At 40.9% G+C, this 5,581-nt stretch overlaps 1 pseudogene; it reads right to left on the bottom strand.

Moving 5' to 3' along the window:
- Positions 1 to 319: 319 nt before the first annotated feature.
- LOC132357926 (DDB1- and CUL4-associated factor 8-like) lies at positions 320 to 2,130 on the bottom strand (annotated as a pseudogene).
- Positions 2,131 to 5,581: the final 3,451 nt, after the last annotated feature.

Here is a 5,581-nt window from a genome sequence, read left to right as displayed (position 1 = left end):
AGAATATAGATTCAATAAGGCTATTAATTTTTCCACCAGAATTAGGAACATTTAGAAGTCAACCATAAGAGAACAAAGGAAAAGAAGCATAGATAAATTACTTATGTATTCCTATAGATATAAGGGGTAAAGAGAGAGGAGTAAAGAAACCAAGTGAGGGAGGAAGAATGTAAAGAAGGGAGGAAGGCAGAGGAAGGAGATGGAAGAGGCAGTTTCTATTGTTAAAAATAGATAAAAGACAAAAAGCAAATCTAGTAAACTAAATCTTAAAGTCCAGCCTTCTGAGGTGATGCCTAGCTGGAGCTGGAGTATGAGGCCTTCAGGACGGCAGGCACTGCACAGGGTCTTGGTTCTCTTCCTCCTCCTGGTTCGCTTCCTCCTCCGACATATCTGAGGGACTGGAAGACTCATCCGACTCTGCATCCATAACCCCAGCTCCAGGAGCTCCCCAGTGCAACTGATGACCTCTCTGTGTCAGGTGACGCATTAGAACCAAAGCAGGTGGTTGTCAAACAGGTCAGTGTGGTGCAGGCTGCCTTCATCTCGTTCCTGCTTGTTCCTCTTAATCACATTCTTTAAGCCGATAAAGCCAGTGGTAACTTTAGCTGTGGGTGCCCAGATCTTAGCATCGTGGTCTAGGCCACTGGTCGCCATCACAGGTAGGTAAGGATGGGGTTCAAGACAGTTAATGGTCCCTCCTTTATCCCCCTCCATGAACTGAACAATCTGGCAGGATGATTTCTCCCAGAGGAAGATGTGCCCACAATCACTGCTGCTCACGACAAACTCACTTCTGGGGCCATAGAAATTGACACCTTTGACTGTGGCATTATTTCTGTGCCCCTTGTATCTTTTAATATACTGGGCTCCATCACAGTGAGAAGAGTTGAAGAGGTAAATATCTTCATCATTGTAACTGGCCAGGAGCTCTGTGCCATCGTGACTGTACACAAAGCAGGTGATATTTGCTTTACAATCACAGTTGACCAGGTGATGAGGACAGAATTTCTTGAGTACTCCATTATTCTCATTCTCATCAATTTTCCTCTGGTCATAAATTCTTACAAACTGATCTTGTCCACCCACTGCAAACTGGTAAGTATTGGCAGGATTCACATAGATTGTATACAGCCCCATTTTCTTCTCCTTCTCTTTTGTTACCACCACTTTTGAAGCTGGCAGGCCTTGTCTGAGGTCAATGGAGAAGACAACTGCATCTTCACCTTAAGTTAGGAACTTAAAAGAGGAGTCATGCTCCAGAGCCAACTTGTGGGAGTCTCCCCTGTGCTGGGCCACACGCTTAGTATTCTTGCAGTGTCGTGTAGCAGATAGCTCTGCTATGCGTATCTGCTCATCACAGGCACACATGGCCAGGGTGGAATCACCACAGTTGGGAAGGAACTTGGCCTGAAAAACTATTTCTGTGGCCACTCTCAAAGTCCAGTACTGGCTGCTGACGCACCCAGTCCCACAATATCACTCTAAGGTCATGACTGCTAGCGGCCAGCCAGGTGCCACGCTGGTTAAAGTGCACGGTATTGACACAACCATTATGGCCTTCAAGCTCATACTGCAAGTGGAAACGCTGCACTAAGACTCTTGCCCCACAGGCCTGATATACAACTCGGGCACTTGAACCCGGCTGCCATTTTCGAAGAGCATTAAGGACTTGCCAGCGAGGGTGGGGGAGGACAGATGTCTCTGAAGACACCCAATCCTCCAGGGCCCGATCCTCGGCTGATAAATACTGATCAGGGTTAGCCTCATTGCACTGTACCTAAGGCTGCTCTTCTTCTGCCGATTTTCCTCCTCTTCTTCCTCTCCTAGCTCTTCTTCTAAGCAGTAATGGGACTGGTTTCTATCACTGGTTAAGAAATGTTCGGCGTCTTATGTGCTTTCGAAGTCAATGTCTTCTCTTGAACTTTCCATGGCTGTGCTTTGACTTTCTTAACTGGCGTGGCTGGGAGTACCCCCATCGCCAGTACCGTCACCATTTCTGGTCAAGCTCATTTCAGCGTCTGAGCAGGCCTCCCTCCCTGCCTCCGCTCCAGAACGCTCCTCAGAGGGATGGGACAGGCTTCTGTTCTCTAAGTCTGGTAGGCCATCTGTGCTGCTCACGTTGTCAGACATCTTTAATGATAAGTGCTCTAGTCAGTCTGGAGTGAGTAAAAGTCGTAGAAGCCTGAGGAAGGGAGTAGGCCCGCCCCGGGGTGAGACAGGCCGGCAGCGAAAAAGGTAGGCCTAGCGCCAAGACTCCAACCAAGGAGGCCAAAGGGGAGGGGCAATTTCTGGTTGAGGCAGTTGCAAGTATGGGAGCTGGTGAGGTTCAAAAGACTTCGTCCCATCTCGAGTCTCGCAGTATTTCGAGACTGCTTAGAGTTTTCCAGAACCTGGAGAGTTCGACCCCAAGCCATTTGACATTGCTGCTGTGCATACCGTTCTATTGAAGACTGAAACATACTGTGCTTTGGAAAACATTCTTATTAGAGATCCATCAGCAAAAGTGATCCTCCTTAGGCAAAACAGTTACCATAAGACTCTCAGTGCTTTGCTTGAACATAACGTACAGTATGAAATGAAGAAATAGGCAAAAGCAACGAAAGATTGCTAAGGTCCCCAAGCTAGTGAGTTCCTGACGTACAAGAAATATCTTCAGCAAATCAAGCAGCTTGAGGGAAACCTTGAGAGCTCTAATTGGTAGAAATGGCATAGGGTTGACATAAAATACACGATGACTAGTTCATTACATTTTAGATTAAAAAATGAATACTTTTTTTAGTATGAGTAGATCCCAAATATTGAATTAGACATACTTCTACTAAAAAAATTCATTATTTATCTGAAATGCAAGTTTAACTGTGTCGTGTATTTTTATTTGTTATATCTGGCAGACTTTCTTAGTGAGAAGAGTAATTTATTCCTTCAGTGAAATCAAAGCCGAAATCAACTGGTCAATTTAAAGTAGACATTGAAATGAGTAACTGCTTCACCAATTTGAGATAGAAGCACAGCGTTTTTTTCTCTTTCCAGCAGAGATTCTATATATTTATTTGGAGTTAATTCAATTTAAGACACTTAAGGAACACCAACACAATTTTATGAAAAAAAATCTGTGATGTTATAGAACTATCAAAATATTTTAAATATCTCCCAAAATATGTCAGAGGCTTTTTGGGGGCTTTTAGGGAAAAAAGGCAGCTCTTTTAGAGGCAGTTAATTGGCATTGCTGTACTAACTTCAGAGTTTCTCCAAATGAATTATCTAAGATGATGTCAGTAAATGTTTGAAGGGCTACAGTAAACTGCTGACTAAAAATGCCGGAATGAGGAAAACAAGATTTCCCTCAGAGTAATTGCAAGATCAATGTAAAATCGATTAAACATAGAAGCATAAAATCTTCTAAAGAGAGAGAATGGTTCCAAGGCTAATAGTAGTGGTAAGACACATAAAAGAATATTCATAGCAATTTGTAAAGAGTAGCACAGCAACCTGAAAACCACCTGAGAGACCATCAAGAGTAGCATGGATAAGTAGACTAGCATACATTTCTATAATGGAATAATGTGAAAAGGTGAGGACTAATGAATTAAAACTAAATACATCAGCATGGATGGATCTTAAAAACACGATGATGAGTCAAAACACAAGTGACAGAACAATGGTTAATAATTTCATTTTCATACCTATCTTTATAATTTTCATATGTAATAAGACTATTTTAAAAGGCAAGAAAACAATTGACTCACAATTCAGGATAATGATTACTTATGGAGGAAAGAAGGAAGTTAAAATCTGGTAGAGAGGAAGCTCCAATAATTCTTGGTAATATTTATAGCTTACTGTAGATATAGGTATGTTGTTATTCTTTTAATTATTTATTGCCTGGCTTACACATTTGTGTATCCTTTTCTATGTATTATATATATTGCATAGTAGTTTTTTTTAAAGAGATAATGTTCATTAACAAGGGGTCTTGCTCGGCCGTGGAGTTCAAAAACAGGAAAACCAGAGCATCAAACCCTAGTATGCCCATCCTGGCATTGTCCAAGAGAAGAAGCCTTATTAATTGGCTTTGGAAATGTCTCATTGCAAGGAACAGTTCCATTGTTAGAGGTTCAGTCAGGTTATTTCAATCTGATGCTATTGTATTAGTTTGACTTTTTTCTACATGCTCATTAAGCAAACTTTGGCTATGAATTAGCTTTTCATTTAAATTTTCATTTAAGTTTGCTTTGAATTAATCCATTTGGTATATTTCCATTCCCATTCATTCATTTATTCACCACAAATTTATTTAGCACTTCTATGCACCGTGTACTGTTCTAGGTCCTGACAATACAGTGGTGAATAAAAGTGTTAATCCCTTCACTCATGGAGTTTATAATACAGTGGAAAAAAGAGACAATAGACAAGTCAATATAGAGATAGAGCATATGAGGCAGTGGTGAAATGTAGAAAGAGCAATAAATGTGTGGAGAGAAATAAAGGTGTGTAAGTAGGTATAGACTGGAGGTTGTTATTTTAGATAGTGCATTCAGGAAAGGTCTCCTTTATAGGGTGACATTTAAGTAGAGGGCTGAATGAAAAGAGAAATGCAGCATGCAAATACCTAGGATAAGAACATTCCTTATACAGTGACATTGAGTGCAAATGCTCTAAAATTGTAGGACAATATGAGTGTTCATGGAACTTCAGGGAGGCCACTATGTCTGAAACAATGCAAGTAAACACTAGGGAGAGTGTCAGGCAATGGGATTGAAAGAAACAAAGGCCAATTAAACAGAGCCTTGTTATCCATAATAAATAATTTTAATTTTTATTTCATTCTATGTGTACTGGAAAGCCTTTAGAAGCTTGTGAACATGGCAATTGCATTATCTGACTTGCTTTTTAAAAAGATGATACTGGCTGCTATGTGGAGAATAGAATGGGGTAGCAAGAGAGAGCAGAAGTACTAAAATATTGATCTAATCCAGGTGAGAAATTAAGGTGGCTTAACCTAAGATGAGGCTAGTGCATGTCGTGAAAACTGGTTAGGTTTGGAATACATTATGAAAGTAGACATTATAGCATTTACTAATGAGTTGAATGTGAGTGTGAAGTGGATTAGTCAAGCTACTAGCAAGAAACACACGTCGCTTGGGCAATTTTAAGCAGTTCAATAGGTGGTTATTTTTGCAAAGGTGAGAGAAGGCTGTAGGGAAATCACAAGGGAACAATCAGGATGTCAAGGATATTATGAACAGGAAGATATTATACCCTTAGGCCTAAAGGTGTGGAGGAGAGAGAGCAGTTATCAAAAAACCTGAGACAGAAAGGGCAGTGTGGAGAGTCTGACTTGACAGGAGCTATCATTGGCCATCCTTCAGAGCACCTGCAGGGCACGAGCCGGGGAAACGTATCCCCCAGATTAATTTTTCTCCCTCTGCTCTCCTGATGGTACTTCCCACTGAGTCATGTGAAGAAGGTAAGATTTTATATCCTGTAATTTTACTGAATTTATTAGTTCTAACAGTGTGTGTGTGTGTGTGTGTGTGTGTGTGTGTGTAGTCTTTAGAAGTTTTCATATACTGTATAAGAT

This window comes from Balaenoptera ricei, chromosome X, assembly GCF_028023285.1.
Source record: "Balaenoptera ricei isolate mBalRic1 chromosome X, mBalRic1.hap2, whole genome shotgun sequence".
Taxonomy (NCBI): Eukaryota; Metazoa; Chordata; class Mammalia; order Artiodactyla; family Balaenopteridae; genus Balaenoptera; species Balaenoptera ricei.
Note: the sequence above shows the minus strand (reverse complement) of the source record. Positions and strands in the feature narration are given on the sequence as shown.